Genomic DNA, 25,029 nt, shown 5'->3' with positions numbered 1-25,029 from the left:
ATGTTATTTTCAACAAAAGTCAACTTGGATCATTTATAAATTTCAAAACTGTGTGTAATTGAGTATCAAGTTTTTGGGGGGTTTTGCTTCTGACAGGGGGCGTATCAGAAAACAGAGATAGTAAAGAAAAACTTAAATCTGGGGTTTTTTTTACATATTTGTAACATTTAAATATGTCGTATCATCAAACAAATTTTATCATTTTGCAAAAATAACTTGTGTAAATACAAAATGTAGTTTTTCAATGACACTCTCATTCATTAGGAAAAAATATGTAAAAAGGTAATTGATGCCATATTAAAACTGCATTTTATATTTACATGGTGGCAGATATTTTTCACTAATATTAAAATTTGTTTGCTGAAACATATAAATGTGACGAATATTGAAAATTTGAAGAACTCAAGGGAGGAGCAAATATTTATTCCCAGTACTATAGGTTGAGTTTCGCTGTCAAGCAGCCACTTCAGACCAGAGATTTGGGTAAGAGCATTTCTTAGGTTTCCTTCAGCCACAAAGAAAACATTTTAGCCTTACGGTAATCCTGCCCAGAGCCCTCCCTAAGCTCAATGGCTCTTCCTCCCTAGGTGATCCCTCTGGCCCCTGTGTGTGATCCTAGAGGGGAATCTCTTTATACCAAAACCCACCGTGCACACCATTCCCCTCCTCTCGCTCCATGGCCCTTCTGAGACCCAGCTGACCTTCCTGTCGACGTCAAAGAAAAATCAGAGTGGAAGCTAGAGCAGCGAGGGTCTCCACCCAGGAGAGTGGAGGTCTAATCACCCTGTTCCTCACAAAATCCACAAGAGAAACATTAGCATTCCTTAATCTGCCCAGTATCAGGTACAATCGCTGGATGTGTACTTGCGCTTTTCTACTTCCATTTTCCTCTACGGAAAATAACATTTTACTTCAGTATAGATTTATATTTCCCAAGAAAATTATTTTTGCAACCAGACATTATAAAACAGAAAAGTTTGCTCTCAGTCTTGGAGTCTTGGCTGTCCAGGCATGTAAACCAAGCAGCAAAGTGAAAACGAAGCAACACCGAACAGCCAACAATTGTTGTTCCTCTTCCTCTCAGGGCAATTTAAGCTTGGGTCCAAAGGCAAGTTAATCCCAACAGACTCCTATGTTAAAATTCCAAAATTTACACCAGTAAAAATCATGACATACAGCTGAAGCTTAAAGTTGGTTTGACATGTGGAGCAGCGGCAGCCAATAGCTAGGCCCCACCTCTGCTAATTCATGTTACTGAATTTCACCTGAATGTGTTTGCGCTGTATATACTTTTCGGAGCACTTTTAGTACTTTTAGTACCTTTAGTACTAATCAGCAGTTTTGTTTTGTTTTTGTTGTTGTCTTTTTTTTTTTTTTTTGGGGGGGGGGGGTCATTTGTTTCAAGGTGTTTTTTTAGGATTAAGGATAGCTACTAATACTACTACTACTACTTAGCTACTCCATAATGTGTGTCTGTGGATTAGTCATTAATCATATAGTAGGGGACAAATTGTTAATGCTGAGGTTTTGTCCAGAAACCAGTAGGTTACATCATGTTGGCTATGTTCATTTTTTGATGTTTTTTTCTATGAGTGAGAAGGGATAGCTCTCATTTTAAGAATTTCCAACAGGCTTGTCGCAATTTTGCAAGGAAAGTGCAGCAACACATCCTATTTTTTAATAGGATGTGTTTTAAATGTCTATTTAAATGGAACGTATAAAATATTAAATATCCAAAGCACTAGAATTCTCACCATTCCCCTTTATCCATTATAACTGATATTCCCAATAACCAACTCAAAGCCAGAATGAAATTTAGATTGCACCTGTTTACAATTTCTGTTTGTAAGGGGCAACCAAAAAGAACTTAAAGGGCCCTTTTCGCAAATTGAATCAGATGAAATAAGGATTATTTTGAACTGGGAATCATGCAAAGCTAGTCTAGCAGAGTCCAAAAAGATAAATATGGAGTACAATTACTGTAAATATGTAAAGATTCTGACTTGCTTTCAAAAGAGTATATGTGCAAAAGCATTGTAATGCTGAACGAGTTACAAAAAGGTAGTATTCGGTGTAGTGATAGGTTCACACCTCCCCAGTCAGCTCTGCATTAAATCAAATAGTGGGAGGATGAGTCTTTGCTGTTGGTTCACGTTTCAGGGTTTATTATGACTGAAGGAGTGGGGCTCACAGAGTGCTACTCCCTGGACAAGTTGTGCTCCTTGTAAAATGATTGCTTTATTGTTGCACCGTGTACAACATTTGCTCATATCAATAATGGGATATGCTCCAATGCATCAGGCAAACCCTGGGAGAGAATGTAGCCTCATTTGGTTCATTCAATTTTCACTGTTCGCTTTCATGGCAAAGCAGGTTTTGGGTAGCCACAGGAATGAGTGAATATTCACAACTTCTTGACTAAACTTTATCTCTAATCATATGGAATCTCTGTACAGGGAGCAAAAAAATTCCAGATGGGCATCTTTAAGATATCTAAATCCCCCTCCGTTTGCTAGTAGGTTCTGGGGTCAAGGTGTGAAGGGAGGACCAAAAGACCTGTTTCCCACAATCCCTCCACAGCTATAGCCCCCCAGCTGTTCGAGGGCTTTCATAACAACAGCTGCGCAGAGGTTTAGTGGTTCATGTTGCTATGACAACAGCAGGATCAATTGGCATGCACAGACTCTCGGTGCTAATAGCAAAAGTGACATTATGGCATAATTTCATTTCAATAAAACACAGACAGCATTTTTGGTGCACAGAGATTCAGGGGCACATAAAAGGATAATAGGAAATAATTAATTTTGCATGACAATTCTAGCAGCTCATATGTACAAAACTTACAAGAATCTCCCACACATATTGACAAGCCAGCAACATCTCATTTCAAAAACATTCCTCTGCGTTAAAGATAAGCTCAGTACAGAGCATGACTGTGTCCAAACTCATACAATAGAGGCTAAATATGTCTTCATGCCCGGCAGCTGTATTTGCCACAGATCGCTAACCGGCAGGATGTGCAACAATCAGAAATATTTCTGTTCTCCTGACAAACAGGATATCAGGTCACTTGGCCTCCTCAACAGTGAGGAATCTGATTGTATGGGGAGATTAAAGTATTGCGCAGAGTCAAGAACCAGCCCCAGTTCTACTTGAGGTTTACCAATGGAGGACATCTTTATTACTTAAATACACTCATTGTTCCTTCACATATATTCAACAGTTAGTTAGAGTTTAGTTTTATAGCTTTAATCTGGCCAGTGAATGACAATAGTAGGTATTCCCGAGGGAGTAACCGGAGCTGGCATGGCGTCACCACGGATTTAAGCCCAGCATTTAATGAGCATGCAGCAGATACAGGCAGCTGTGCCAGACAAAACACAGCACAGGCAGCCTATTCGCACACTGATGTGAGCATGTTATCCAGCTGCTACACTGTGAAACACAAGGTTTTTTAACTTTGTATGTACACCACTAATCGTCATTCGGCTGATATTTGACATTGATTATTCCTCTCTGTCTCAAAGAATATGATAGGCCTTGTGAACGGTGTGGGGAAAGCCAAACCGGAATTTACAGCTAAAAATACCCACAGTGATGAGTCAGGATGGACTGAGCAAACAAAAAGAGACCCGTCTAATTTCCTACAGTCTGGCCTTTCAGTGAAAAAACTTCCAGAGTCCTTTCTAGTTAATGAGAGCAGCATCGAGAAGAGAGAAAAGATAATCTATAGACTAGTGGGATAAAAAGAGATTGTCCAATTTCAGTTCAATTCAATGCAATTTCATTTATAGAGCACCAAATCACAACAACTGTTGCCTCACAGCACTTTATACTGTAAGGTAAAGACCTTAAAATATTTGAGAGAAAACTCCAACAATGAAATAATCCCCTATGACCATGCAGTTGGCGACAGTGGAAAGGAAAATCTCATAACAAGAAAAAAAAGAGCAGAGTTTAAGTCAAAGTTTAAAAATAATTACCCAGTTTGTTATCGTATTGTATCTAGAATTTTCAGGTGAAAATGAATTTAATTAATTTTTGGAATAAAGCTGTAACATAGTAAAAATGTGGAACAATTTGACCTGTGAATACTTTCCAGAAGCACTGTAAAGCAGGGTATCATCTGCATAGCAATGAAAGGTGATCAGGTATAATGTAAATAGCAGTGGTCCCAGCACAGAACCTTGTGGAACTCTGTGACGAACTTCAGTGTGTGAAGAAGCCTTCACATTTACACGAACAAATCCGTTATTCAAAGTTCAAATTTCAAATTCAAATTCAAATTTTATTTGTCACGTACACAGTCATACACAGTACGATATGCAGTGAAATGCTTGGACAACTGCTCGTGACCTAAAGAAAACAAAAAAGGAAAAGGCTATGAATAAGATAGGAAATAAATATGAAAAATTAAAAAGGGAAATAAATATGAAAAATTAAAAAGGGTAAATTTTACTAGGAAGGAATAAAATATAAATTAAGGTTAAAAAGGAAATAACTGTACAACACAAATTAGAATGAAGGGTAAATTTAACTGAGAAAGAATAAGATAAAATATATAAATTAAAGTTGAAAATAAAATAACTGTACAACAAAATACACAATACAGAACTATATAAGAATGTATGAAGAAATATAAATAAATATATACACAATAACAGCAGCTGTACAAATATTAACTGGAAATGAAGAATGTAGTGACCAGTGTTGTGCAATCCACATTATGTCTTGTGCAGTGCAAATATGCTTAAAGTGATTTAAGTGATGAAGTGAAAACAATGTCCAGAATGTCCAGTGTGTGTGTAAGAACTGTATGTGTGGGTCAGTACTGTGTGGTGGTGTGATTGAGAGACAGTATCGCCTGCGGGAAGAAGCTCCTCCTCAGTCTCTCTGTGTTGGTCTTCAGGGAGCGGAATCGCTTTCCTGACCTCAACAGAGAGAACAGTCTGTTGTTGGGATGGCTGAGGTCCTTCACGATCTTCCTGGCCTTGGTCCAGCACCGCCTGCTGTAGATTGAGTGCAGGTCAGGGAGCTCGGAGCGGATGGTGCGCTCAGCTGATCGCACAACCCTCTGTAGAGCTCGTCTGTCCTGCATGGTGCTGTTTCCGAACCAGGTTAAGATGTTTCCCGTCAGGATGCTCTCTATGGTGCACGAGTAAAAGTTCCTGAGCACCTTGGAGGGCAGTTGGAAGTCTCTCAAGCGTCTGAGGTGGTAGAGACGCTGACGGGCCTTTTTCACCACGGTGTTGATGTGACAGGACCATGACAGGTCCTGCGTGATGTGAACTCCGAGGTATTTGAAGCTGTCCACTCTCTCCACTGGGCACTCGTTGATGACAGGGGTCTGGTAGTTCCTCTCCTGCTTAGTGCTGAAGTCCACTATCAGCTCCTTTGTCTTACTGACGTTTAGAAGGAGGTTGTTCCTCTGGCACCAGTTCTCCAGATTCCTAATCTCCTTCAGGTAGGCCGTCTCGTTGTTATCAGAGATCAGGCCCACCACGACGGTGTCGTCAGCAAACTTGATGATGGTGGTGGAGCTGGTAGTGGCCACACAGTCATATGTGTACAAAGAGTACAGCAGGGGGCTCAGAACACACCCCTGGGGGGCTCCAGTGCTGAGAGTGGTGGAGGCTGAGACATGTCCGCCCATCCTTACTGCCTGTGGTCTGCCAGTTAGGAAGTTGGAGATCCACTGACACATAGATGAGCTGAGTCCCAGATGCTCCAGCTTGGTGGTGAGTGTGGAGGGAATTATGGTATTAAATGCAGAGCTGTAGTCTATGAAGAGCATTTTAACATAATTCCCCCTTCTAGTGTCCAAGTGAGTGAGTGATGTGTGGAGGAGATGAGAGATGGCATCATCTGTGGAACGATTTGGACGGTAAGCGAACTGTAGTGGGTCCAGTGTGTCTGGTAGTGAAGAAATGATGAAGTCTCTGACCAGGCGTTCAAAGCACTTCATCACTACTGAGGTGAGGGCTACAGGGCGATAGTCATTGAGAGAAGCAGGGTGGGGTTTCTTCGGGACAGGAACAATGATGGAGTCTTTGAAGCATATGGGGATCACCGACTGAGATAAAGAGATGTTGAATATCTCAGTGAACACAGGAGCTAGCTGGTATGCGCAGTCTCTTAGGATACGACCTGGGATGCCGTCTGGTCCTGCTGCTTTCCTGGTGTTCACTCTCTTGAAGGCTCTCCTTACTTCATGCTCGGAGATGACGAGCACGTTTCCGGTGCTGGCAGTATCTTCCTGTCTGCAGCCGTTAGCGCCGCTAGCACTAGCATTGTTGGAGTCCTTAGCTGCAGCCTCGAAGCGAGCATAGAAAGTGTTCAGCTCGTCTGCCAGAGTCACAGCCGCGTTCGTCATACTGGTTGTTGGTGCTTTATAGTCCGTTATTGTCCTTAGTCCCCGCCACAGGCTCCTAGAGTCACTCTGTTGGAGTTGTGACTCTAGTTTCCTCCCGTAGCGCTGCTTCGCCTCTTTCACCGCCCTCCGCACGTTATATGACGCGGCTTTGTACGGGTCCATGTCCCCCGTCGTGAGTCCCGTGTTGTAGGCAGCGGTGCGGGATCTCAGAGCGTCGCGGATGGTTTTATCCACCCACGGCTTCTGGTTGGGAAACGTTATGATAGTCTTTGTCTCCACGGTATCATCCGCTAGTTTCCCGATGGATATTCTTTTACATAGATATGATTCAAACCATAATTCCTTTAATATGGTGTTCTGCTTTGTAATTAAATATTATGGTTAACAATATCAAATCACTGCACTTAGGTGAGGTTTAACGTGAAATGCACAGAGATCCACTGTCAGAAACCATAAGACTGTCATTAGCAGCTGTCTGTTTTGATAATGAGCTCTGAAACTTGACTGAAATTATTCAAATAAGCTATTCCTCTGCAGATGGTCAGTTAGCTTTTTTACAACTAGTCTTTTAGGAATTTCTGAAATAACAGGAAGGTTGGAGATTGGTCTATAAATCGCTAAGACAGGAGGGTAAAGTAAAGGCTTTTTAAGTAATAGTTTAATACCACCATCTTAAAAGCCTGTGGTATGTAACCTGTTGTGGCAGGGCATGGGCTGTGGCACCGCTGCGGGGGAGGCAGACACACCTGAGAGGCATCAGCGATCACGTCTCACCGGCTTAGAATGATGAACTGGGTCCTGACTGGGTTGTTGTTGTTGTTGTTGTTGTTGTGTTGTGTGTGAATGGCAGCTGAAAAAGAGCCAACAACCGGGAAATAAAAGTGTGTAAAGTGAACTATGTGGTTGGGTCCATCGCAATTTCCATTCCACCCGTTAACCTCCTAGGGCCTGGCGTCCACATATGTGGACATCACATTTTCACTCATTACATCCCACGGTGTGGCTAATTTGAATAGCCGCAGGATTTTTAAAATGAAGTTGTTAATCCAACAGCTAATCCAAAAGTTAATCCCTGAGCGAACAGGAAAGGGAAATGGATTTTGAAATGAGGAGTGGAATCGCCATTTTAAAAAGCATTGTGAAAATCACTTTATTAAAGTGCAATTCGAAAAAGGGTTTTGAAATGAAGTTTTTAAAAAGCATTTTAAAAATCAGTTTACTAAATTGGAATTCAAAAATGAATTTACAAATGCAGAATTTATTCTACAATTCATTATTTAAACACAGAATTCTTTATTTCCATGCGCATGGCTCTTGTGGTCCTCCATATTTGTTAATCTGGCTACAGTACTGAAAAGAAACCTGGGATTATTCTTTTTTCTTCTATCAGTGATGAATTGGAAGATGTCCCAGTTTTACAGAAGGCTTTTTTATAGAGCACAAAACTATTTTTCCAAGCCAGACAAAGGTTTTCTAAATTAGTGAAACACTATCTCCTCCTCTTCAGCTAAAGGTTATCTGCTTTAAGGTGTCCATTTGTGAGTTATACCAAGGACTTTGATCTGGAGCTTTCTTTTTTAGAAGACTCATAGTATATATGTGTGTAACTCTGCTTTGTGTGCCCAACTCTGAATAATCACACTTTGGGGGCTCAATAATTTGACGAGATTACTAGAAAAGAGAGCTGCTCCATGTAAAGTGGAATTGATGCCATTTCTCCTAAAAAAGACCACATAAATTTTTTGAACATGACAGCCAGTGGTTTAAGAAAAACATGCAGCTAAGCATGTCACTACTGTTCTGAATGGAGAGGAGCAAAGTCTGGTATTTTTTAAATCAAAATTACACACTTTGTCAGTTTCAGTATTAATCAGTAATAATTTGAGTGACTTAAGTAATTTCAAAATTAATGCAAACAGTTGCTTTACTGCTAAAGTGAATTCCAGTCTTGCAAAATCTAATTTATTCTTAGTTGGCAGTTTTATATTTCCTTCAAGGGGGGCTACTATGACCCCAGGAACAGAATCAACTATGGCTGCTCAAGTCTCTAGTGTTATGTTTCACAGACTAGAGTTTTTAGCTTGGCAGGTGTCTCATGAGAGGGTAAATTCAATTTGAAACATGAACAGGTTAGTGGAGTAGCAGGGGTACAGCTAACTGGGGTTAGCTATCTGGGAGTCCAAAGCTACAAGTTTTATTAAAGTACCACTGATGCTAAAGGAAGCTGAGAAGTAATTAAACATTTGACAAACTGCACAGGAGCACGTAGTTGACAAAGTTGCTGAGGGTGTGCTGCTGGTGCTTCATTTAAAGGTGTTTTTATAAAAGGGGCATCATTTTTAATTCTTCTTATCACCAAACTATTCACTGAGCTGTCGTGCCCTATGGATTGGTGCTAGTCATCTCTGAAGAGACCAGACAACTTCAGAATAAAACTGCTTCATCACAAGATGAATATGATAAAAGTGACTGCCCTGAAAAACATAATATTAATTTCTGTATTTAATTTGAGAAACTTGCCTTTAAGAAACGATACTAGTAAAATGCCCCTTATCAACTGTCATTATAGGTATCAAAAGTTTATACCACTGTTCTCTCGACCTACGTCACACATCTGCTTGTCTAGTTGAGAATATAATGAAACTGACTATATCTTTACTCTTTGCTTATGTACGAGACGTCAAAAGGAAGGCAAAAATGTTTTTATTTTTTTTAATTACTTGGCCTTGCCTCCATGTACTGGGATAAATATTTTTACTTGAGAATACATTTATGTCCGATTCAAAACTTGCCCAAAAAAGTTTATATCCCAAGGCACCAAAGTGCATCTGTTATGCAAAATGTATATCAAGATTTACATGCATTATCTTTTGAGGCAAACACACAGGTAAAAACACACTGAAAACATAAAGGATGTGTTTGCACTTCATTCCAGCTGTCAGACTGTCAGATCTAACACACAGAGAGGAGACACAAGAGGCATTTCCCAGGTGGAATCCTGCCTTGATTCTCACAAAAATGAATCAAACAATCCAGACAGACAGCAGGCCAGTTAAAAGAAGTTGTCTTGGCTCATATTATGCAATATCCTGCAGAGGTATCTCTATAATGTGACTGCACAAGTTTAGATATATTTTGAAAAATATATATTTTGAAAACTCCTAACTGATGTACATGTAAGTCAGTGAAATGAATCACAGCCTCTGTGATAAATCAATGGAACTGCTGTGTTCTGTGGTAAGTACAAAGCACTGAATGGGAAGACTCAATGGATTAAACAGCCAGTGACCACAATTTACATTATTTTATATGGGTACATTCATTGTCAGATGAAGTGATCAACTGCAGTACGAACATCACTGATTTCTGATTATCTTTTTATGAAACTACAATCAGTGTTCTGCTTGAAAACCTTTGGTTGCTGTTACTCATATCCTTTCCCAAACATATAAAGGTAGGTTTTACTGCTTAAACCTATGTTAGGGACTAGAAAGGTGCTCGTGTAGTACCTTTCTAGTCAGGTGAGCATTCAAAGCACTTTCTTACTATAATCTCAACCAGTGACACACACATTCATACAACACTTATTTACGTGTAAGCACTTTCTAACATTCACACTCCATTGGATGCATCCGGGGCAACTTGGATACTGCCCGATGGCAGTTGCCCTTACACAGCATCAAAATGCATGTTATTGGGTGTATTGGACCAATACAAGTGCTCAATACTTTCACCCAGCTTCTCAACAAGCACATTTGATCAAGAGGTTTGCTGGAACATGCCCACAGGATCCCCTGCCAGCATCACAGTTCCAGACACTACAGGGCATGCACAGAGGTCCCAGGCCCATGCCTTAGGGCTGTTTTGATGGCACAAAATAGAACTAAAATATTAAAAGGTACTTTTAAATGTGTTGCTAATAATACATCATAAAATGACTTACAGATTACAGATTTTCACATCTTGCACATAAATGATATAAAGCATGAAGACATGATCTGTTATTTTAATGTCCATCTTGTATAAAATGTCAGAGTCATGTGGTAGAATGAAATTTATACACTACAGTACACGCTGATGACAAAGTCATAAATGTAGTGAAGAATGTTGATAATCTCCTCAGCCTGGTGCTGTATAGCAGTAGTAAATTTTGCACATAATCTTTCAATGTCTCTCAGACAGAAAAAAGTGCTTCCCATATGTACATTAAAGAAGATGGATGAAGGAAGCACAAAGAAAGCTTCGGTTAAAGCAGACTCATTCTCTCTGAATTTAAACAGCCAGTGTCTGCCCATTATATAAATAATGAGGCCATAGTAGGAATAAAGGTAACACTTTTTTTTGCTGCAAATTTAAACACTCTTTCATTGTCTGAGCATGAAACAGCTCGGGAAGGCAGAAGCACAATGGACTTGGCAGAGGCGGCAAAGGCAGAACAGACAGAGAGGAATTCCCCATCAGTGTCTGAAGCAAACTAACCTTTCTTTTTTTCTTTCTGACTCTTCCCTCCTGGTGAGAGTCCAAAGGAAGAAAGTTAACTCTTTCACTGGCACACTGAATGTCTGCTTCAGTTGTTTGTTCAGAGTGCACAGCTCCTAATAATAATTCATGACATTCCTGTGGACTGAGGCTGCAGAATTTACTGACACCCTGGTTCTCTCTGCAGCCTCCACAATGTTTTTCCACACATTAGAGATGCACCACTTAACCCCCCCTTCGCCACCACCACAATCCAGCTCCATATCCAGGTAGTTAAATACAAAGTACTTTCTGTCCTTTTCCCAGTACAAGAAAATAGTGTCTTGAAGGTGCTTCTCTGTCTGTAAATGTCGGCTGGTGATGGTTTATAAATACCACTGACCACGGGGGAGAAGAAGAACAGTAGCATGCCGCTTCACTGAGATTGAGAGATTCACACAAAAGACTTATAAGAAAACCTCAAAACAGTAAACCGCTTTCTCAATTTCCCAGCCCTAGCTTGTACAAACACACTCTCATATCCTGGAAAGATAAGCAGGCCTGTTTTGAAGAGGGCATCAAGAAGGCAGGTGTAAGTCATCCCTCATCTCCTGTCATGGTGGGTCTCACCTTCACAGTCCAACTGACACTATGCTGCAGCCAATCCTTTCTGAGAAGCTTAACCACGCGTCTCTTTTTGAGAGTGGCCCATTGGTCAACTTTGCTCTGAACAAATGGGAAAAAAACAAGAACGAAAGCAACCACAGCTAAAATCACGTGTTCCAGGTCCACATTTCCAGCAATAAGTCAGATTCATTCCCAGTAGATGCCGGACTTCACCAGGGCTGCCCTCTGTCACTGATTCTATTTACAATTTTTATTAATGCCAAGTGGTTTAAGGCTTCCACCTTGGTGGCTGCAGGATCACGTCTTTGCTTTTTGTGGATGATGTGGTTCTGCTGAATTTATTAGACTGTGGCCTCACACTGAAATGGTTTACAGCTGAGAGTGAAGTAACAGAAATGAAAATTAGCACCTTCAAGTCTGAGTCCATGGTTCTCAGCAGAAAAAGGGTGGAGTGCCAAATATAGGTAAGGATGGATGGATGGATGTGTTACAAATGTTCTAACAGAAAAGTTTGATATTTTTCATATTCAAGCTAGATAAGAAGACTTATCTAGGTTACCACTAGATCTATAAGAGACTGGCAGCCAGGCACTGAACTTAGTTTGGCAAAATCTGTAAAAAGCAACTCACAACAAGTTTTTGTGTTGTTTGTGAACAAAGACTGCAGTCTTGTCGTCATCAGCTAGCAGGAGATCCAGGATCTAGGAGACCCACATGATTTTATTCTGTTTGTATGCAAGCCCAGTGTCCCAGGTGTCACATGCCAGTTTTGATGTCACATCATGTCACCTTGCCCAGTTGTGTAGCTCTTGACTTTTGTAACCTGGCGTGTTGCGCCACAAGACTTTGCAACAACAACAACAAAAAAAACACTTGGCAAAGTCTTTGCTTACAGTTTTGAGTTTTTCTCTTCCTATAACATCACTTATATGGCAGTATTGTCTAAGTGGCGACATCTATCATTCTGCAGAGGCTTCCTGTGCCTTAACAGTGGGCATAAATAGACTTCAAGATGATATTGCAAAGCAACCTTAGCTGTCAATTTCCAAATGGGAATGAGGAGTGAGTAAACTTGAAGATGAATTTTGCAGCATGAAAGAATTTTAAATATTCCAAATTCTATCCTTTGGTGAATATATCATTTCCAACATGAGTTCTCTGACGGAAAACCTTCAGTTGATCCAAATGCTTTAAGAGGGAGCATTTTTCTCTAATACTGGGTTCTCTTCCCTGTTCATTTCAGAATCAAATTTCAGCTCCTACTCCTCCCATACAAGGTATTGAATAATCAGCAACCGTCTTATGTTAAGGACCTTACAGTACCATATCACTCCAATAAAGCACTTCACGCTTAGACTGCTGGCTTGTCTACGGCTCCTAGGATATTTATTTACAAAGGTAGAATGGGAGGCAGAGCTTTCAGTTTTTAGGCCCCTATTCTGTCAAAACAGCTCCCAGTTTGGATTTGGGAGACAGACACCCTTGCTACTTTTAAGATTAGCCTTAAAACCTTCCTTGTTGAAAAAGCCTATAGTTAGGGCTGGATCAGGTAACCCTAGGCTGCCAGAGGCTTCCCATGCGTGTTTCTTCTTCACTTGTTTGTTTTCACTGCGTTTTTATACTTTATTTAATCATTCATTATTAGTAATCTCTGTCTCTAGTATGTCTTTTGTCGTGTCCCCTGTCCTAATTCCCAACCAGTTGCAGCAGATGGCTGCCCCTCTCTGAGCCTGGTGCTGTTGAAGGTTTCTTCCTGTTTAAAAAAGGGAAGTTTTTTTCCCTTTCCACAGTCACTAAGTTCTTGCTCATAAGGGCTTGTCTAAATTTTGGTAGTTTTCTCTGTATCACTGTAGGGTCTGTCCCTTACAACATAAGGAACATCTTGGTAAGACTGTTTTTGTTGTTACTATATAACAGGTAATAACATGGAACAGAAATGATTGACCTATTGCAGAAAAACATATCTAAAAGGCTTTTTCCTAACAAGAAGTTTTTTTCAGAGGAAACATTGCAATCTAGAAAAAAAGTCTTCCATAATGAGGCCAATTGGATTAGCAGTGGTGTGGTCTGAATCTGTGCAATTATTGTTTTAGACATAATGGCGGGTTGAAAGAGGCATACTGCAGGCTTCAGTTCTTAGAGCTAAAGGCTCATTATTGAAGAAGAAGAAGGTGTACTTTATTGGTCCCCGTGGGGAAAATCCCTCTCTGCATTTAACCCATTCACTCAGTGAAGCAGTGGGCAGCCATTGGGCGCCCGGGGAGCAGTGTGTGGGGACGGTACCTTGCTCAGGGGTACCTCAGGGTAGCTGTTCAGGGGAATCGAACCCCCGACCTTCCGATCATGGGGCCGCCACTCTACCTACTGAGCTATCCCTGCCATTGGAGGCATTAACTCAGCTATTGCTACCAACCAGAATGGTTGGGTTTTCATACATCTTGGATAAACTACAGGACTTGCTCTGGCTACTTAATGCTTCCCCAACCAGGCCAGAGAGACATTTTTAAAAACTTCTGTGCCACCAAATCCAAATGATAAATCACTTAACAGGAGCCTTATGAGTCTATGAGACTGTTGTTGCTGAACTTGTTCTAAAAAGATAAAGACTGAGACACGGTCTCCATTTGAACCATTTGGAGAATCCCCTTACAGTCCTGGTACAAGACCAGTGTTAAAGTTCAGATGTGTGGTACTAATCACATTTAAAAACAATGTCACATACAGTAATCTTTAGGTGTGAGCACAGAGCACTAATGAAACACTGATGATTTCAGTGAGGCTGTCCAAATTACTTATCCCCTCTGAAAAGCTCTTTAAACTAAAAAAACAAATTTCATCCACAATCAGCACTATCAGATTTCAAATTCCCATTTACACCACACTAACATTACAGCAAGGCCAAGGCAGTGCCAGCAGGGATCCAGGCATAGATACAGCAGAGCGGTATGGAGACCTTGACCAGATGAGAGCAGCCAGGGGGATGGGGATCTGGATAGCTGTCTTTCTTCTCCCAGACTCGAGCCCAGACATACAGAAACACACTTGACTCTGTACCGTCTCCAGACGACGCCGGTTCCACAGCTGTTTATAACTCACTTTTAGCACAAAACCATCATCACTCTTTGGAGATGAACCTTTATGAAGTCACATAGTGCGTGGGAGAGCTGTGTGGGTGCGTGACTATGTGTCATTTTTCATTCTTTTACTCAATTTTTTTTTAGTCGCTGGTAATTAAAGTGCTCTTTCCTATGAACTCCTCTGAGGTGCTTTTTCACCTCTTAGGCTGAAAACTTCTCTGTCTGGATTGATCTCAGTGGAGTTTGTCAGATTCTAATGTTATTTTCATTTAGAAATATAATAATGTATAATAGTGTGGGTTTTATGAATGTCTACGTGGAAAATAGGTGGGAAACTTTTTCTCAGCTAGGTATTGGAAACATTGCATGTTGCACCACCCACACCCACAGCCCGACACATGCACACACAACATTTTATTACAGAGTTAATTATATCTGATAGCAGAAGACACGCTGATTTTAATTGTACAAACTCTGAAACTTTCAGGATTTTGTTTGTTTGCCTTTCTTCTTTTTTTGGGATTTTTGTTATCGGGGGAGGGGTCAAATAAAGCCACTGGGCACAATATGGATATGGCTTTTTATTTTTGCTATGGCAAAATATAACTCCTTATTACGGTGTATTGCAGTTTTTAGGCACTTATCAGTGACAGGTGTCAGTGCCAAAAATATTGCAGGACAAAGTATGTACCTGAAAGTATCCACAATGTCACTTTCAGCCTTGAAATACTGATTTATGAGCACATACTGACACATTAAACTTTTTGAATTAATGTAGCTGCATGTTTCCTGCATTTAAATACATAAAACTATTTTAATACCGTAAACGAAACAGTCTAAATTTAGGCTCGATGATGGTTTCTCTGCAGAGTAGTGACATCACCTGTATTTTAAGTTCACGTTTTTTTCTCTGTTTATTTAAATGACAGGCACTGCATTTTAATAACACTTTTTGAAAATTGGACTTTAATTGAGTAGTAAAATTTGTAGCTATTGCATTTTCACAAATCCCAGTGTCTTTATAGGCAATTCAAACTGCCGTCCTGATTGGCTCCCCTCATTAAATAATAGCTGAACTGTTTCCAAGCAGGCAGCATTAAACTAGGATGCATCTAGCAGCAGGTTTACTTATTTCAATTGAAAGAGTTGCTGTTGTTCATGACTAACAGCTGTATCACAATGTTATTTTTTAGTTAGCCTTTGACTGACTTTCATTTATTTGTAAAAGGCAGGATAAGTAATGTTGTATTATAATGGAAGCTTGTTTGAAGACAACCTACAAATATTCTGAAAATGTCAAGAAGTTTAAGAAATATTAAATGCCTATTATATTAACAGCACACTATAACCTACTTACTGAAAGCTTGACTGAAGTGCTGCACATCTGTCCTTTGGACTGAACAAGATCTATACAGCAGACTGCTGCCAAAGTCAAGCATTTACAGTAGTCTCCATTTTCCTGCCATGTCTTTTTGCATCTTACGCATATTAACTACTCTGTGTGAAACCTGGAGTCCAAGATAACATTACTTCTTATGAGAAATGTACCCGAGATGTGAGTGCAAACACACACAGAGAAAATAAATAGACACTTTATAGAGTGATCTTCCAATATTTCAGTTCTTTCTGCATTTCTCACTTTTCAGGAATGTCTTGAACAATAGCCTCTTTGAGAGAGCGAACCTCTTATCGTGGCACATATCCTAACATGCTAATTACCCACACAGTTTGAGTTCATTTATTATGCATGAAATAATCTAATATGATGACTGTGATAATTATGCGCACATAGATAAGATAAAAGAGTAGTAACCAATTATGGCACGGGAGTTGGGAAAAGTAATTATTCTTTGTAGTGGAAAGAAGTCTCGGTAGAGAAAAAGGGGGTTCGGTCTGTTTTTCTTTTTTTCTACTTAGTACTGGATTTAACATGTGAAATCATGTCTACACTCCCAGATAATGTTTAAGGGATATTTTCGTGATTTAAAGTCTTATTTTTTAGCAGGCATTTCATTGACCAAAATGAAAAAGTAAAACTGCAGTAGACCAGAATTTGCTTCAGCTGCTGATATATCCACTTACAGTGATGTTTCTGTTATAATTGCACACGCTCACCCCCCCAGCAAACTCCATAAATCTGACATGTTTACATTAAGACTTGAAAGGCAAAGCAACTAAATGTCTTGGTTTTCATCGGCAGTAGCAAATCAGAAAGGACACCAAAAGGAAGGAGTGGTGCTCAGAGTCAAGTACTCACAAATCAGACGGGTGTTGTAGAGTCATTAAATATTACCACTTCTAAAATCAGAGCTGGCATGCGGTTAGCCCGCACCACTGTACAAACACACTTAACACAGCGCAGCTTTCTTTGACAAATTATGTGCCTGCCACCACAAATCACAGGAAACAGAGACTCAGCAGTAATTTTGTTTCTCTGTGACTGTTTTGGCTCAAATCTTCTTATGAATTAAACTTTTATGTAACGGAATGTGGCAGCCTGGAAACGGTGCTGAATGTGGATTAATGTGTCGGCATGCTCACACAGACAGAGAAAGAAATGTTTTACGGTTGCTCGTAATGTCTTTAAATGAGAACCAAACTTGACTGAGTCACTGCTGCAGGCCAAAATAAGGAGATACGGGAACGATAATTAAATGGGGGCAAAAGAGAAATTTTAAAACAGGTGCTAATTGCAAAATTTGTGCAATGTAAAGGAGGACTATTGTCTCTGACCTCAAACTAAAACCCAACTGAAAGTGACTCAGAAGTGCACACGTCATGGTCACACTCATCAACCGTCAACCATGTCCCGGACCAAGTCTCCTGTGGACTCCTGTAGCTGACTCATAATTATTTGCAGAGTCCAAGCTTCAGGCCAAACACGAGTCCAGAACCATCCAGAAGACAGCTTTTAAAAACAATACTGCATCAATTTCGACAGGTTTTTCAAATCAGCTCAATTTCCATTTCCATCAGTGTCGATCCCGCCCTGTTTCAACTACACACAGGTCTGAACAAAGGGACTGGCTCTCTGTGTGCTCTGTCACTTTAAACTGGAGGTTAATGTCAGTGGTGCTCATGTTTCCTTACACACTCAGCAAAGTCATAATGTTCTAAATGCAATGAAGTGAGGAAAGGAGAGAGCAAGGACGATGGATACGGCTAAGACGGAAGCTACTGCATATCATGCATTTCATATGAACAGCTGATGTTTGGAAAACATTTTCATGGATTTTTTTGATGGATATTTTTTAGGGGCATTAATCCATGTTATTACAAGCTTGCAGTGAAAAAGAAGATTACTCCAGCTCTCTAAAAACAGGTCCAAATAAAACAAGAAAGACGTATGGACCATAAAGCCAGTTTTAACTGCTGCCTTAAGTTAAAGTTCAACAGGAGTATGAATAGACTGTTCTTGGTTGAGTTCACTAAATCATTGATCACCTCTTAGACATCAGTTTCAATATACTGCCAGGAATAAGTTCACCAACATGTTTTCAATATGTAATTTTAGAATAAGGCTGTTGTAAATGCTTGGGGTGTGTAAAGGACAATTTGACACTAGATCTATCATATTGGTTCCCAAGTGTGGTGGGGTTTAGTTCCCAAAAGCTCTGGTTCAGATTAGGAAAGATGCAGGTTTCCACATTAATAAATAGACTTGTCCTTTCCAAGTTATTCTTGGACTCTTTGATAAGTTCGCAAAAACCCGATCTTTCTAATCTGCATGTTTTTCTCCAAAACATAACCACCAAAATGAATATTTTATCATGGAAAGGAGATTACTCTTATGAGCTGAAAACTCATGTTTTGTCATTGTCACTGGACAGTGGTAATCAAGGAAGTGCTTAATGCAGTATGCAATGTGTGTTTAGCATTGTAAAACTATGTACTTTTATTCAAACTGTGGTCTTTCCTTCTATAACCGAAAAAGCTATTTTGGTGCCTAAACCCAACCAAACAGAAAAAGAAAGAATGTGGAGTTAAAAACAAAAGTGCAAAACCAGGAGAACAGAAGAGTTTCCCAGGAGAACTCCTGTCTGGCTGTTTTCTTCTCTTTAGAGGGTGTGTAATTATGTCATCCATCGCCCCACCTAACACGGACTTTTGTAGGTTTTTATTGTTTTCCATGTTGAAAGCTGAACGCTAAAGAGTTATCCCAATGCATCAGAATTGAGGCTAAGTGAGGGTGAGTTAAAAAACAAATACTTGGTCTTTTTTTAAAGTGAGACAGGTTTTTACATCTACACATTTCCCACATATCTAACACTCTGACTAATAAGACTCAGTTAATTATTTTCACACCCAACTTGTTTAGTCCCGACTTTGAGAATTTCCACGTTGATATCAACCAAAAATGAAGTGTGAGACCTCAGTGGACTGAGAAGTGGATCATGGTCAAATGTTGGTGGCTCCCAAATCAAACTCATCCATGATTTATTATTTTTCTTTTGATGTTTCAGCCTTTCACCAATTACAGGACGTTACAGCCGGCTATTGTTAGACTTGGAAAAAAGAAGCACAAGAGCAGAGGATGGAAACAAGTTTTATTTGAAATATGGTCTGATGCTGGTGGGGGAAAAATGGTGAATTGACCGATGAGATGGACACTTGGTTTTGTGGGGTTTTTGTTTTTTTGTTTTTTGTTTGTTGAAGACGGATAACAGTTGGGCTGCAGCTTGTTATTATCTTATTATTATTATTTTAGCAACTGAATATTCTGTTGATTATTCCATAGGTGAATCGAGTAATCGGATATGTTCTCAGTGGTTTCCATTTTAAAAAGTTTAAGGTTTTTAATAGTTTATCTGCATAAACTGTCAAAAAACTGTCAAAAAACTAAAGCTTTTCATTGTCTTTATGTAAGCTGTTAACTTTCTTAAATGCAAAAATAAATAAATGATCTTAAGTGCAGTAATGTCAAAGAAAATAAGGTCTACATGAAATCTAAACTAAGGCATAAAATAAAACTCCCTTTGCTCTTTCTCCTTGGAGAGCTTTCTTACATTAGTACGAGGCAAACAGAGTTCTATGTTGCATCTTTTTGATGTTCGTGTGTGTGTGTGTGTGTGTGTGTGTGTGTGTGTGTGTGTGTGTGTGTGTGTGTGTGTGTGTTACTGAAAACAGAGGCTCTGATGATTAATCTTAATAACAATTCTGTGTTCACCCTAACAATAATAGGTCACAGGCTCAGAGTATTACTGGCACAGGTACATTTTTATCAGCCTGTGAAAAACCACTTTTAATTCTATATTTTAAGATATTTTTGTTTACTTTAAATACGAAAAAAATGATGTAAAAGCCTTAAATATGGTTTAGTACACCCCTGCTTGCTACTGGTATCACTACAATAGAAAGCATGACGCCTGTAGTCGGCCTTCAGCAAGCTCATTTAAATATCGTATAGATATTACAGCTTGCTAAAGATGTGGTTTGATAACGGACTCCTGCTGACTGTTTCTAGTAAAGTTTATAATAAGAAACAACTATTTCCGTGGTGACAACTAAATGCTACAGAGCCTTGGATTAAACAAAGCATGTAGCAAAGAATTTTCATAGAGGATTTTTTTTAATAGTCGAATTATTCAAGTTACTGGATGAATCACTGCAATCCTGGAATAGAAAAAAATATATGAATGACAGAACACCTATATCAGACATGTCTGTCTACAAAACCAGTCAATATTAGCATGTATAGTGTTGATGACAGAATGCAGTATTTGACTCATATGTATATAGTTAATAGTTAATAATTTAACATAATGCATTTTATGAATGTAGTTGCTAGGGGACTGGCCATTTTGTTAGGTTACCGTGTAGTTATATATATAAAATGTTATTTCTACTTTACCATTAGCATCCCTTTGGATGAAAAAGCTGCTGAAATTTAGCCGCAGTTCGACATCCAAGATGGCTGATGTTTAGTGAAATATAATACAGGAATGAAAGAGTGTAGTGCTCCTTTCACATTTTAAGAGTGACAAGTCTTATGAAACACTGTGACAGATATAGCCTTCCTGTGGAAAATGAAATGCGCCTCGACTCAAGCCTGTACTGTCATAAAATCATGGCACTTTTATAGCAGGGTACTGGACTATGTAAAGGAAGTCATTTGCAGCTAATAAGAATGATTACTAAAAAGCACTGGGACAAATCATTGTGTCCTTGCCACTGCATAATGTCTTTACTAGTCTTACTAGTCTGCTGATAAGTCACAGTTTTAACTAACGACTTGTGCATTAACAAGAATTTCCCCGGGTGCCTTCAAAGACCTCTTAGAGATTAACAGCAAAATATACAAATGGATTTGAAGAGACGACTGCTTTTGTTCAACTCTAATGCCAAGAATAAAGGAACGGCTATAGACTGAGTAAAAATATTGTCCTTCAGATCAATGGTGTCCTAGAGTGCAGGAGGCTGAAACATTCAGATGAGTGGCAGAAAGAGCAACACACTTGAATAATATCTTTGGAGAGGACTGTGGAAAATGGAAGTGTACTCCAGTAAATAGCCATTTGGAGGTCACAGCTTTAGCGTTGGTGTATTTCTATTCACAGCGCAGCAGACTTCAATGAGCTGCTGTGCCAACAATCAAAGGAAGCTGATATCTAAAGATCATCAACCACCATTTCAAAAAGGCTAATTTCCTCATCTTCTTGCCTATTGCCTTGTATCTCAATGTGTTGTTTTTTTTTCATCTGTATATTAATTTAGCTGTAAAAAAACAAACAACAACAGTGATCTGAGAAAGCTTAGTGCTCACAGAAACAGCCTGAATTCTTGTGTACCTGGTTGTAAAACTAATAAAAGCAGATCTGCATCACATAGAGGAGACGACGCTTTTCTTAATGGCAACCGCACTGCAGTGCCGAAAACCAGCTGGAGCTGTACCTGCAGTAAAAAGACGCTGGAGTTTCAATAAAAACAGCAATTTTTGAAACGACATCAATATAGTTGCATAAAGCTAATTGAAGCTCCTGCCTCTGTATCAGTGCACGGTGTGAAGATGGCTTTATCAAAATAAGTAACAGTTCTGAGGAAACTTAAATATGTTTTATAGAATATTGCAGTGTGTGAAATTCCCAAAAGTGGCAACAGCATTTTGGCCAATGCATTTATTCATGTATTCATTCTCAATATGCAGCCACATAGTACTTGGTCGGATTTACTCTGCTGTGATCTACTGTTGAATTCAAATCAAATATTTTGAACCTCACCCAGCTCAGCTGTTACCAGGACTCTGAAATATAATAAATTCAGGATTTGCTGGCAGGATTCATATTTCTCTGTGAGAAGCTCTACTCATTTATTCGGATTATCTACATTCCACCAGAGATAAGAAGCAAAGGCACAATGAGGTTCAGAGTCTTGCTAAAGGTCTTCAAATGCAGAATATATAATGTGCTGTAGCTAATTTGATTGCACGCTTGATCTTTGAATAGTAAGCACCAATGTCTAAAAATATTATGTTTTAATTGTTTTCACTGCAAAAATAATGACATCAAAAGCAGCTGATATTAACACTACTGAATACTGACGACGTGAGAGAGAGGCCGCAGCCTGTTTCTGAAGAATCTTTGAAATACTTTTCACCCCCAGTAAACAATGCACATGCATCCTGCTTCTGGTGGAAAAACTAAGCTGTATTGGACTTTCCATTCTAAGCCACAACTTTGACTCATTTTAGGGAATGTGTCCCTGCTGGGCTTTCATTTCCTCTGTCTGAAAAAAGGAATGCAATCAGAGAACTGATGCTAAAATCATTATCTAATGACTAAAGCCCTTATTTGACTCCTTCCATGCTGTCGTGTTCACTGTTCAAGCACACATCTGTGATTGTTATGTGAAGAAGAGTATTTCTAAAAGTTTAAGAACGATCTGCAGGGTAAACTGAATGTGCTACACACTATCATTCAGTGAATAGCAGTCTGGAGGCAGACATGGATTTTTCTTACTTTTTTCCAGCTGGAGATGAGCAGTGCTATACTGAGAGAACATTGTAATAACATTTTGTGGAGTAAAACAACACAAGAAAAAAAGAGTAGCCTGTGTCGTGTAGACAAGTATGTAATCCTCCACATGCTCATGTGCAATGGAATCACTTTTAGTTCATATTTAAAAAAAATAAACGAAGCAAAACAATCTATGCATTTAAATAGTCATTAGGAATACTGTTTTACATCAAGACTTGTAAGTAATGTAATGACTGTCTTAAAAAAGTGACTATGAAGTGTAAATGGTATCAAATATATATTAATTCATGTTTTCTCACTAACTTTATCTTAAAAATGCTTCCTTAATGTTTGCTTTTGCATTGTAGTTATTTGTAAATTCTACAAGACATACATCTGGAAACACTCATTGCTAAGGCACTAAGAGGATGTCTGTTGTTATACCGATCACCAACTGGCACTGGGGAGGAACCAGCTAAACGTACTGTTTGCTATTTTAATAAAAATGAAAATAACTATAATTGTTCTCAGATGCAATTATGGGGCAAAAATGTTAAATTACATATAAATGTCAAAATGTTATTGATTACTATGGGGTTATATACACTACATCATTTATTTATTGTTATTAAAGTAAAATGTTTTAATCGCTTTTTCTGCCTCACACTCATTTCATTGTTGAGCGTTTAGATTAAAATACATTTCAGCAGTACTGTATGCCGTTACTGCCTGATTCCCTTTTTTAAATTAAATTACAGTTCTAATCAACATGCCTATTCATTCTAGTTTGTTTATGTCTTTCCAGAAACAAAGTCTGTAATGTTGACACTATATGGAGAATCGCTAAATTTGCCTGCTGTTCCTCTTGAAGCATAAATCAAGCCAATCCATCTCTCTCCGAAGCCCACTCCCCGGTGGCTTACTTAGAGCCGTGCCAGCACAGCACTGGCTGCGGAATGAGCATGGGTAAGCATGCAAGGGCTGTCCTTAACCTGTGCTATCTGACGATATAAAAAGGTCTCTGCCTCCTCCTGAGAGCAATAGGGATCAAGCAGGCTTAGTGGGCATGACCTACGAGGGCCCAGACAGGACCAAAACATGCAGCGCAACACAATTGTCTAAAGAACTGCCGCGCTATCGAACACGAGAAAACTAGACTACATCACTTTGCTCATGGGCCAGAACAGGAGCTATATTCACTTCGCTGAGGATACCCAGCAGACTAAAACCTTATGAATAATTCAAAACATCCGCTGTTTTTCCAGCCTGATTTTAAAAAGCCGGGCCCTCAAAAAAAAAACAACAAATTAGATATTTCACAATTTGATTGCTAGAAAAAAAGACTCCTGCAAAGTAAGCCCTATTAGTCTTACAAGAAACCCTGTGAAAAAAAGAGAAAGAAAGGAAAAAGACTGTCTCCAAAAATGATTCCACTGGCACCATGCAGGGAGGAATTAGCAGCAAAGGCGAAGAAAATGACAAGACATTCGCTCATGGTTTAATTTCCTCAATTGCTTTATGGCCATACATAAATGCTTAAATTGGTTTGTAACATATGCTCTCCTCGCTCTGTTTACTTCCTTCATTTAGTGTGACTGACTCACTTTATTAGTGATTATCCCCCAAAAAGCTGTAGGAATGCACAGCATCACATCTCATCATGTAATTTACCCATATAGTAAGAATGGGAATATGCAAATGGTGCCGGAGTATTGTGCAGCCCTAAATGTGCCCCTGGGCTGCTTGTCCAATGACACAAATCATCAATTAAGATCTCAGCAGGGTTTGGTGGATAAACTAAATTGGCATTATCGCCTTTTGACAATATGTAGAGCTGCGTGGGGTACATAACAACAAAGAACAAACATCTCTGAGGGTGACTAGTGATGCGTATCAACTCGTGTGCTTGCGTATTTGTGTACGCCGTCTCGATCCATTCGCAGGTAAATCATCTACTGACAAAGGGTGATTTGAACGGTGTAAAAGGTAAAAGGGCTTCTCTTGCTCTTTTAACAGCAATTCACAGAACAACAGCAGTATCTTACAAAGTGTTTACTTTCACAGTGGGTGCAAATTTAGCCCCTCGTGGGATTTCATGCTCAGCATTTTGCACCTGGTGAATGTGTCTGACAAAGGGACCTAAAGTGGTCCAAATCGCCATCGTGATTTCTCAGGGAAGCAGATGATTAGTAAACAAATGGTTCAGGCATATTTAATTAAGCTAATGTACTCTTGATGTTCACACTATGGCCTTAGTTATTAGGCCCTCAGTTAGCTTTGTATAGCCAGAGCATTTTACCACTGAGAGACAACAACTGTGTCAGTTGTCAGTTTAAATTTTATATCAAGAAAAGCGTTTCTGTTTTTAAGTCACATGTGTTTATCAAATCTTTTGCCTGCCTATATGAAATACTGCCCAAAGGAACACAGGAGTTGGCTGAATTTGACTCAAAAAAACTACTAAGACAGAGCAAATGACCAGCAAATCTGGGCCTCTCTAACTCAAGGATGCAAGTTAAATCATACAGGCTAGCAGTGCTGA

At 39.4% G+C, this 25,029-nt stretch overlaps 1 protein-coding gene across 3 annotated transcripts in view; it reads right to left on the bottom strand.

Annotated features, from left to right (window-relative positions):
- Positions 1 to 25,029, bottom strand: part of pknox2 (pbx/knotted 1 homeobox 2) — a 103,623-nt gene that overhangs the window by 77,239 nt on the left and 1,355 nt on the right. For 2 of the 3 annotated variants that reach the window (XM_040012389.1, XM_040012410.1), the window contains exon 1: positions 7,120 to 13,635. The exons of the other annotated variant lie outside the window; for it this stretch is intronic. The gene's annotated coding sequence lies outside the window, so the exon portion shown is untranslated. Of the gene's footprint in view, positions 1 to 7,119; positions 13,636 to 25,029 lie in introns of those variants that run through there. 3 annotated transcript variants of the gene reach the window in all.

Source organism: Simochromis diagramma, unplaced genomic scaffold (genome assembly GCF_900408965.1).
Source record: "Simochromis diagramma unplaced genomic scaffold, fSimDia1.1 OVJJ01000123.1, whole genome shotgun sequence".
NCBI lineage: Eukaryota > Metazoa > Chordata > Actinopteri > Cichliformes > Cichlidae > Simochromis > Simochromis diagramma.
This window is presented reverse-complemented; position numbering and strand designations above follow the sequence as displayed.